Genomic DNA, 10,887 nt, shown 5'->3' on the forward strand with positions numbered 1-10,887 from the left:
GTGATGTACACAGAGCGGCTGATGCTAATTAATACATTTTAAAAGTCTTTTTTCACAGAAATGCCAGCGAATCAACTCGGGGATCAGGGTGTGCTCGGGGATCAGGGTGAACTACAGGTAGGTATAGTTAGCTCAATTAATGCAAGTACAGGCGGTCCGCTACTTAAGGACACCCGACTTACAGATGGACCCCTCTGCCCAGCAAGGGAGAAAAGAATCACAGTAGAACAGGCACAACCCCCGCTGCTTCTCGCTGGTTAACCCCTGAAATAGAAAGACAGTGCTGTACCTATTGGGGTCTTCAGATGCAATTGGATTACTTGTGGTGCTCAAGTCCCAAAGGTAAATAGACGTAATAGTTCAGATCCAAGGATAGGACGGCACTCACTGATACAATCCACAAACTTTATTTAGCGTACAGGCAAGCATACATGTGAGGACGCCTAGGTCCAAAAGGTAACAGGCTGTTTCGTGCTACTAGCGCTTTTTCAAACCTCCTCGTCATGTTCAGAACCCCTCCCTTAAAAAACTGAAGGGGGAGGTGCCTGATATCATGGTGAGCAGAGAGATATACATGTAAATAGTGCAAACAAAACAGTTTATAGTGAACACCTACTCTTTCACCCCTTAAAACAATGTAAAAACACAGTGCAATACAAAAGCGTTATTTTGTTAAACTTTTTCCAGAAATACACTTAAGTCGTTTCTATCATTTAGTCCAGCTGGACCCATTGCTCCTGTTCTTATAATCCATTTTGCTTCCTCCCTCAGCAGTTCTCTCTGCCGGTCTCCTCCTTTCATACTGTTCTTTACATGCATGATACCTGCAAATTTTAAAAGTTGTGCATTACCATCACGGATCAGCCTGGGAGACCCTTTTAGGGACTTTATTGAGTTACAATGTTCACAAAACCTAATGAATAAATGGCGTATTGTTTTACCAATATAGAAACGTTTGCATGGACAGTAAACTACATAAACTATAAATGAGGATCTACAGTTTATAAAGTCATGTACCTTATATGTGACGCCCCCTACTTTTAGCAAATCTCCTGTGCACATCTGGCTACAGAAGTTACAATGTCCGCATTTATAGTTTCCCTGCGAAATGCATGCATTCAGCCATGTTCCAGTGGGTGTACTGAGGTGGCTACTGACTAGAATATTTCTCAGTGTTTTACTCCTCCTAAATGCATTGGTCTCTGTTCTGTCAGTTCCTTTAGTTGGGGGTCCTGTTTAAGGATACCCCAATTTCTATTTATTGCTGCACGGATTTCTGCTTCATAGGAATTAAAGCCAAAGGAAAAAGCAAAACGATTCTGTTTATTATTTCTATCCTTTCTGTTTCTTGTTTTACCCCTAAGGGCTTCTTCTCTCGAGACGGAACCGGCTCTGCTAGCTGCCTTTCTGATGATATTTTTTGGATACCCTCTTTCCTCCAATCTCTCAGATAATTCCTCGACTTGATGTAAAAAGGTGGAGTCATCGCTATTTAGTCTCCGCAGCCTAAGAAACTGGCTATATGGCACCCCCGTTTTAGTGTGTTCTGGATGGAAACTCTTAAAATGTAACAATTTATTGGAAGAAGTGGGCTTTCTGTAGCATTCAGTTTTTATAGTGTTACCTTCAACTGTAACTAGAACACTAGAAACTCCAATTTCGTGTCCCCAAAGTTGGCCGTAAAAAACATATTGTATTCATTGGTTTCGTTCAAGAAAGCAACAAATTCTGTAAACTCCTCCTTGGTACCCCTCCATATAATGAACACATCATCCATGTACCTTAAATATGTGTGCATACACTTCAGAAATGGATTTGTGGTGGAGTATATGTGCTGTTTCTCTAATGCAGCTAAGAATAAATTAGCCAAGGCACAGGCCACCGGAGTGCCCATGGCCATTCCGTTCTTTTGAACGAACCATTTGTTGTTGACCCCTCTGCCCACTGTGACCTCTGGTGAAGCTCTCTGGATGCTTTACTATAGTCCCACACTGCAATGATCAGCTGTAAAGTGTCTGTAATGAAGCTTTATTGATAATACTTTGTCCAATTAAAGCAAACATTGTCACTGGGGCAAAAGAAAAAAATTTGTCTAGAACCTTAATTATAAAATATACAGTTTTGACTTACATACAAATTCAACTTAAGAACAAACCTCCGGACCCTATCTTGTATGGAACCCGGGGACTGCCTGTAGTAGTTTTCCTAAAAAAGTCCTAAAAGTACTATAAATGTGCTATAGCCATGTAGGAGTAGTAGTACTACTCTTTGTCTGTATATATAAATAAGAAAGTATTGCATTGCTATATTCACACAATATATGCAGCATAAAGTAGTAGTAAAGTGCAAATATGAGCTGTAGTATTTACCCATATATGTATGATAGAAGTAATAACAAAATGCTGCACCCACATATGCAGCCATGTCCATAAGTTTTGAGAATGACACAAATATTATATTTTCACATGAACTGTTGCCCTCTGGTTTTTATGTGTGTTTGTCAGATGTTTTTATCACATACAGAAATACAAGTGCAATCATATTATAAGTAACATGAGCTTTTATTGACAGTTAGATTGAGTTAATGCAGCAAGTCAATATTTGCAGTGTTGACCCTTCTTCTTCAGGACCACTGCAATTCTTCCTGGCATCATCTTCTGGACCAAATCCTGACTGATATCAATCCATTCTTGCACAATCAATGCTTGCATTTTGTCACAATTTGTTGGTTTTTGTTTGTCCACCCATCTCTTGATGATTGACCACAAGTTCTCAATGGGATTAAGATCTGGGGGTTTCCAGGCCATGGACCCAAAATCTCAATGTTTTGTTCCCTGAGCCATTTAGTTATCACCTTTGCTTTATGGCAAGGTCCTACATCGTGCTGGAAAAGGCATTGTTGATCACCAAACTGCTCTTGGATGGTTGGGAGAAGTTGCTCTTGTAGGACATTCTGGTACCATTCTTTATTCATGTGTTTTTAGGCAAGACTGTGAGAGAGCCGATTCCTTTGGCTGAGAAGCAACCCCACACATGAATGGTTGCAGGATGCTTTACAGTTGGCATGAGACAACACTGGTGGTATCGCTCACCTTGTCTTCTCCGAACAAGCTGTTTTCCAGATGTTCCAAACAATGGGAAAGGGGATTCATCAGAGAAAATGACTTTACCCCAGTCCTCAGCACTCCACTCCCTGTACCTTTTGCAGAATATCAGTCTGTCCCTGATGTTTTTTCTGGAGAAAAGTGGCTTCTTTGCTGCCCTCCTTGACACCAGGCATTGCTCCCAGAGTCTCCACCTTACAGTGCGTGCAGATGCACTCACACCTGCCTGCTGCCATTCCTGAGCAAGCTCTGCACTGCTGGCAGCCCGATTCCAAAGCTGAAACACATTTATGAGACTCTTTTTAGCACTTGCTTGTCCTTCTTGGGTGCCCTGGAGCCTTTTTGGCAATAATGGAACCTCTCTCATTTAATTCTTGATGATGCAATAGATTATTGACTGAGGTGCAATCTTTCTAGGTGCAATACTCTTCCCTGTTAGGCCAGTTTTGTGCAGTGCAATGATGGCTGCATGTGTTTCTTTAGAAATAACCATGGTTAACAGAAAAGAAACAATGATGCCAAGCACCAGCCTCCTTTTAAAGTGTCCAGTGGTGTGATTCTTACTTAATCATGACAGATTGATCTCCAGCCCTGTCCTCATCAACACCCACACCTGTGGTAATGGAGCAATCACTGAAACGATGTTAGCTGCTCCTTTAAGGCAGGCCTGCAATGATGTTGAAATGTGTTTTGGGGGAAAAGTTCATTTTCTAGGCAAATATTGAGTTAGCAATTAATTGCTGTTAAGCTGATCACGCTTTATAACATTCTGGAGTATATGCAAATTGCCATTATAAAACCTGATGCAGTAGACTTTGTAAAAATTAACATTTGTATCATTCTCAAAACTTATGGCCATGACTGAACATAGAATCAGACGTGATAAAAGAACTGACAGGAAACCTCCTACTATAGGGCCAAATGCAGCTGCAACATTTAACTTATGATTCACCTACCAGCAAGACATTGGAGGTCATTTATCTTTATTTTTCTTTCTGCTTTTTCCGTCTTTTTGAGACCTTTTTTTGGGCATTGTAATTCTTGCCCCTTTTTGAGGCATTTTGAAATGTCCACCAGACATTTATTTTTCATCAGTAGGACACATTCATCTTCTATTCCAGATGTACTAAATGGCGCAAATGACATTTGCGCCATTTTTCAAATTGTCCAAAATTTGAGACAAAATTTTGAGTGCAAAAAGATCCAGATGAAAACATGCTTAAGAAAAACTAAGAAAATGGGAAGAAATGACTTGAAACATTTGTGTGACATTTTTGAGACATTTGTAACAAATGTCTCAAAAAGAGATCTGAAAAAAAAAACCATTTAACACAAGACCATGAGTCATGTCTTTAACTCATCTCTGGAGAGACCGGGAATGGATTTATACCAATGATCCACATCCAACCTGATCAAATCCAAAAATGAAAACCTTTTGGTATAATTTCCAAGATAACCAGAGGCTGACAACTTTTGCCAAAGGTGCTTTGCCCATATCCGATACCCAAATAGTGAGTAATAGATATGAATACTGATATCAATGCAATATTTCAGTTTTCCATTTGCTGTAAAGTTTTCTAACATTCTGTTTTTACTGTATTATTTTTGCATATTTAGTGTAGACACATGAGTGAAAACTGGATTTTTTTTTAGCACAAGGCTGTAACATAACATTGAATATACAATGACGGTTCAATGACGCACCCTGTACAAATCTCATTTATCTTGGGTTAACATTTATCAATTCCAGGTTAGTTAGATAAATATAGATACATTGGGGGATATTTATCAGGACCTCTGCGCACCGCCAGTGGCGCAGAGGCCCTGAAATAATCGCAAATGCTAGCTTATTGCTAGCTTTTGCGATTATTTTCCCCAATCCGCCACCTTCACGCCATGTGGGCCGTGAAGGGGCGTGAAGGGGGGGGCGCGGCCGGCTGAGCGGGGGGCGCAGCCGGACAGGAGTGGGCCGGCGTGGGGCGTTACTGTCCCCGCGCCTGCGCACTCGCTGCTGCCAGCGACTTTTCATACGTGAAAAGTCGCCGGTTGCGCTTTTTTCTACGCTAGGCCCTGCCTGGCGTAGGATAAACGCTGCGCAACTGGCAGCCCGATACATGAAGAGGCCGAAGCCTCTTCATGTATCGGGCTGCGAATTTGCAGTGGCGGGGCTATCATACGCTGGAAACATATCCCCCATTCCCTCTTTGTCAGTAAAAATAATTTTTAGCAAATTCATCAATTAATAAATTAATTGAATTGACAAGTATTCTGCAGATAACTATATAAATTGAAGCAAATTGCCATGATGGTTGATTGTAAACTTTCATCACACATTTGTTCAACCACTTTCACCTTTGATATGAACTTTTTGAATAAACGTTATATTTTACTGACAGTATAGTTGAGTTGGTTGCTAATGTAACAATTTGGAAATAAAGTGCAAATAAAATAAAGGCTATGGGTTCAAAGTGTAGACTTTCAGCTTTAATATGCCATGTAAATAGTGTAGAAATTAAAAGTTTTGTCTTTAGACCATTAAATTGTACAGGTGTTTCTTTTTAGTTAACCCCTCCCTAACAGCATGGCATACTTGTACGAACAAAGTAGTTCTCTGCATCACTAGGTAGCAATGAAAATTCTTTTTAATATAAGTAAAGGGTAATAAATATGAAGTATATGACACGTCGCGGCTCTCCTGCGTTTTGGACTCCTATTAAGGCTTAGGGGAGCTGCAGCTGTGTATCATATACTTTATATCAGTATTACCCTATACTGAAATTTAAAAGAATATTCATTGCTACCTAGTAGTGCTGAGATCTACTTTGTTCTTACAAGTGATGATTTGTCCACGAGCACAAAGAGCATTTGGTCAAGTGCTGACCAACCGATTATACAATATGATATAGTATTATGTAATGGTGTTGTTGAGGGTATATAGAAAATGCTCAACAGCTGAGACCTTTCTATACATAAGTGATTTCTGTGTATCATAGAGCAGACAACCACTACAAACAACAACCAGTATACTACCTCTTTCCAGTGTCATAAACTGCTGGCAGCCTGTTGTAGAGCAATACACTGTGATTGCAATACACCTTTATTATACAATATACTTTATCTGAGATTTTACTATTTTAATCCATATGCTCAGCACATAAAGAACTGCTATTCCCTTGTATATCACATTCTTCTTCTCCCAGTGTCACTCCATGCTTCCCACAGGATAAATCTCTTGCTTGTCTAGAGAAGAGGGTAGTGGTCCAGGCAGCAATAGCCTTTATGTAATTTATTAGAAATGAGAAAATTAATAGAAATAATAAAGGTATTTTCGAAAACAGACTGCATTTCTCTACAGAGAATGGCATGGAGTAAAAAAATATCTGACTCACAAAAATGTATTTATTTTAATATTTATATTTTTAATTTTCATTAGTAAAACAGTATGAAAACATAACTAAATGATAAAAATGTATTATCTCTGTGATCATACTGACCCAAAGAAGAAGGGATGCCTCATATGTACTGTAATAACAATGTTCACTATGAGTTATTCCGTTCAGAGGAAGTAAAAATTGACCCAAACATCAGGAAAAATTAGTTTTTTCTAAATTAAAATTTCCTGGCAATTCATGTAAATAAAGTTTTCACATAATTATGGTTTAGAAGAGGCTAAGAGCAGAATTGAAAAGAATAAAAATAAAAAAACTTGCTAAAGGGACGCTGCATATGGGAAGATGTCATATATCAAATGTCAATGGCTGTTGTTAAATGTGATTAGGAGAGTACCTCTGTCTGGTGCCAATGGAGGATGAAGTTGATGACACAAACAAAGCACAGGAATAAGGATGAGCTCCTGGTGGCACCCAACAGGGTTACTGGTGTGTCCGACCCCCAGACAGAGTGCAGAGACCACCACATGGAAAGGGAGAGACTTCAGAAACAGTTACAAGGCAATCTTCACATTCATCTTATTGGCACCATTGATTGAGTGAAGTTCCAGCTTCAACCACTTAGATATTTATCAAGGAGTTGCAGGTTCTACCGCCTGGTGAAACAGACAAACTAAATAGGAAGAAACATTAAAAACAAAGAAAGTCAATAGTAGCCAATAGTTGGGAGGCCACCAGTAGCCAAAAGTAAAGGATTCCCCAGTAGCCAAAAGTACAGACGCCACAATAGCAAAGATTCCAGTGCCCTCCAAATACCCCAAAGTCTGGGGGCTTCGGTAGATGATAGTTGTTGATTAGATGAAGTAATTCTAGCTTTAACCTCTTGACATTTATCAAGGAATTTCAGGGTTTTCCTTCTGTTAAAATAGAGGCTCTGAACAGGCAGAGACCTTAAGAAATAAAATAGGGACCCAGTACCAAAAAGTCCAAAGGTCCCTCATAGTTGATAGCTGAAATGCATTAATTGGATGGGGTGATTCATGCTACAACCCCCTTGAAGAAGTTTCTGAAAACCCTAACAAACAAAGGGAGGGTTCACAGTAGCCTGTGCCCAAGAGTCTGAGGTTTCCAGTAATTAATTGTTTCAGGGGTGCCTGAATATCCCAGGGCTAAAATCCACAGTGCCCCTATTAGTCAAAAGTCCAGGGGTTCCCAGTAGCTGATAAGGGTGGGGCACCCCAGTGCCGTACATTGATGGGAATGCACATACACCCTCCGACTGCTTAAAAATAACTTTTTAATGCACACTATGGGGCACATTTACTAAGGGTCCCGCAGACCACACTTTAGTCATATATTCTGACATTTTTGGATAGCGCTGCTGGGACAGGCATTTAGAAGGGGATTTTGGCACATGCGATCGGATTTGTTGTTGATAGTTTTTGTTGTTCTGTCACATAAAATACATTTAATATGGTGGCTGTATCAGTTAAAATTCAGGAGAAGTTGTAACCCACTGTATATTAATAGGTGGGATAATCATCACATGACATCACATACAGCAAAACATTATATTTTTTATAGTTTGCTATATTTTATAAAACAGTTTAATATAAAACATAAAGGGGGACATTAATCATAGTGGGTCTCAGGTTCGCCTGTTTTTGCGCCTGGTTTGCTCTTCTTTTTGGCTCCTGATCTATGATGGATCTGGTTCTGCCTTAGTAAATGCACTTTGGATTTGTCGCATGTCCCATTCATTTGCGCCTAAATTAGCGCCAAATTTGGCGCAATTGTTAGATCTCATTTGTGAGCAATAATGAAAGGAGACTGAGAAAATGTGACAGAACGTTCAGGGCTTCATCTCTGCACAAAAAAAATATCATTATGATGCAAATGCAGGGACTAAAAGTGACAGAGATGTAAAAAAAAAAAAAAAAAAAAATTCTTGCTGAAATGAGTCTTTTCCCTTTTTATTGTAATTTACATGAAATGGAGACTGATAATATTCTCAGATCTGTACAATAAGACAATAATCACTCCCAGAGATGATCCCATAGACAATGATGAAGTCGTTACTGGAGAAATTTTACATTTTAAAACTGCTCCGAAGTATTTTCCATGTTACATAGAGGTTATTCTTCATTTGGGAACCTAAAATGTCTGTTTTTAGTAATGAAAAGGGAAGTTTTTTGGAAGTGCACCTGCTCAGAGCAGGTGCATTTTCTGCGCCTATTTTGTGCCTTTTTAGGCGCACTTTTGTGATAGATCCCGTGCAAACATCTGTTTAGGACGCACTCACTATGTCAGATAAGGCGCAGAGACTCAAAACCACTACGTGCCGAACTTTGCCGTGCGCCAGAAATGGCGCATAAATGCGCCTAATTAACGAGATGCGCCAGATTTTAGCGTTAAAAGACGCTCAAAACAGTCTAACTGACTATGATTAATGTCCCCCAAAATACCAACACAAAAATTTTATCTGTCAATTTTGCCATATACAGGGCTGCCATCAGGGGGGAATATCATAAGCCTGGATAGAGTCACAAAGTTCCCCCTGCCCTGGTCAATTGAAAATGGTAGAGGGTGGAATCTGGCAGGCTCTCCCAAGCTTGGATGAGCTGGATACTGTGTGTGCACCGTTACATTATATTGGCTGCTATGGTAACATACAAGGGATCTATACAGGAACAGAAGAACATGTTCTTTTTTAGGAGATGATAATGAGGTGAGAAGCCTAAAATGTTTGTGTTGCCGAAATCTTTAGAGACAAGGCCAGGTAGAACGAGAAAATAATAGAGAACTCCCCAATCAAAGATTCTGGTATTATCCATCAGTGAACTACATGTAGACAGTCTTATACTATGCCAGATTTATCATCCAGCATCACTGGCTGTGATAAATTTGGTGAAGCATAAGGCTGTCTTTCTCACTCTGATTGTTCCTGGTTCTGAATTCTGTAGTAAGTTGGGTTTTGGTGCTTTTTCTATGTATCAGTCTTGGTTCTACCTGTATATATGTAGTGATTTTGTTTCTGGTAATGTATCTATGTAGTAATTTGGGTTCTGGGGCCGTATCTGTGCAGTAAGATTGGTTTTGGTACAGTCCACATGTAATACTTTTAGTTATGTTACAGTTAGTGTGCAACAAGTTTTGTTTTATACTTGATTTTATGCACTAAATGTCAGAACATTTAAAAACTCTAGACCATTGGGGAGGCTGCAATCTCTTTATAGCCCAGGATCCTTGATAGTTTTGAACTTATAATACAATACCACATTGAAAACACAAGATGGGAAGCTAATGTATGCAGGGTCAGCCCTGACCATATGTAAATATGATTATGGGGCTTATGTATAGTAAAATTAAGGCATTTGCTAATTCGTAATATGATACATGTTGTTCTTCGTCAATTTTCTCTGGCTTTTTCCAGACCGTTCTGACTAAATGTAGCCTGAAGGGAATTAAAGATCTGCACAGTATCCAACAATTAGAGACAGACATGTATAATCTACTGTTAGAGGACTGTTATCTTAAAATCCATTATCCTTCTAATCCCAGGTGAATTTGGAGTCAGCATGTCCATCTCCAGGCACTGACACTGTGTTTGTCAAGATGTGTATTTAGGAAGCAGAATTTATGTTCCCAGACTGAGCTTAGACAGTCTTCCTCTCAACGGGTGTATACACAGCTTTTACTGTCAGAAGAATAATATACATGATAACAATCTCACCATCTAAATTCTAAAACATCCTTAACCCTATTCAGAATGTGTTAGATGTTTGAATTTCATTGGCAGTGGTCTTAAGCATAGCATGCTGTTTTGTCCATATGTAAAGCATTATGTTTTCATACGCACCTTATAATGTTTTGATATGGGTCCATATATCATGTTACTTCACAAGTATTCAGGGTCAGTACTAAAATAAAAATATGTGTCTTTCCTTAGACTTTGACCGTCCCAGTTACCCACTGAATGTCACTGACTTTTCATGTTTTGATTACCCTCCTTTTCCAAACATTTATGTTATTTAGTTTGCAAACATTTTTCTGAATTAGAGTTAAAAGGACAAAGGGCGTTAAATAGTAAAACATCTATTGCTAAGGGATGGTCACAAAGTAACTTTCCAAAAGACTTTATACTAAAGTTGAAAATTTCATGTTCCCTAACATGATCCACTAGACTGAGAAAAAAAGATCAGATTCACTGCATTGTATTGGCTGTATATATGCTAGTAAAATTTTCCCATGTGTGTTCAAAGTGACCCTATGAAAAGGCTGGGTAATTGGAGCTTGACAATTTAACCTCTCAAGGCACATGTGTTTTATGAAACAATTATCACAACAAGTTCTATAAAAGCTCAAATTAGAGAAACTAAAACGTAACAATTGCC

The 10,887-nt window shown here is 39.1% G+C and overlaps 1 long non-coding RNA gene across 1 annotated transcript; it reads right to left on the bottom strand.

Annotated features, from left to right (window-relative positions):
- Window positions 1-404: 404 nt before the first annotated feature.
- LOC140116580 (uncharacterized) lies at window positions 405-10,411 on the bottom strand. The gene is made up of 3 exons (XR_011852829.1): window positions 10,353-10,411; window positions 6,891-7,166; window positions 405-824 (listed from the first exon to the last, which is right to left on the bottom strand). It is a non-coding gene; the product is annotated as an uncharacterized lncRNA (long non-coding RNA).
- Between the last annotated feature and the right edge of the window lie 476 nt (window positions 10,412-10,887).

Source organism: Engystomops pustulosus, chromosome 2 (genome assembly GCF_040894005.1).
Source record: "Engystomops pustulosus chromosome 2, aEngPut4.maternal, whole genome shotgun sequence".
Lineage (NCBI taxonomy): Eukaryota > Metazoa > Chordata > Amphibia > Anura > Leptodactylidae > Engystomops > Engystomops pustulosus.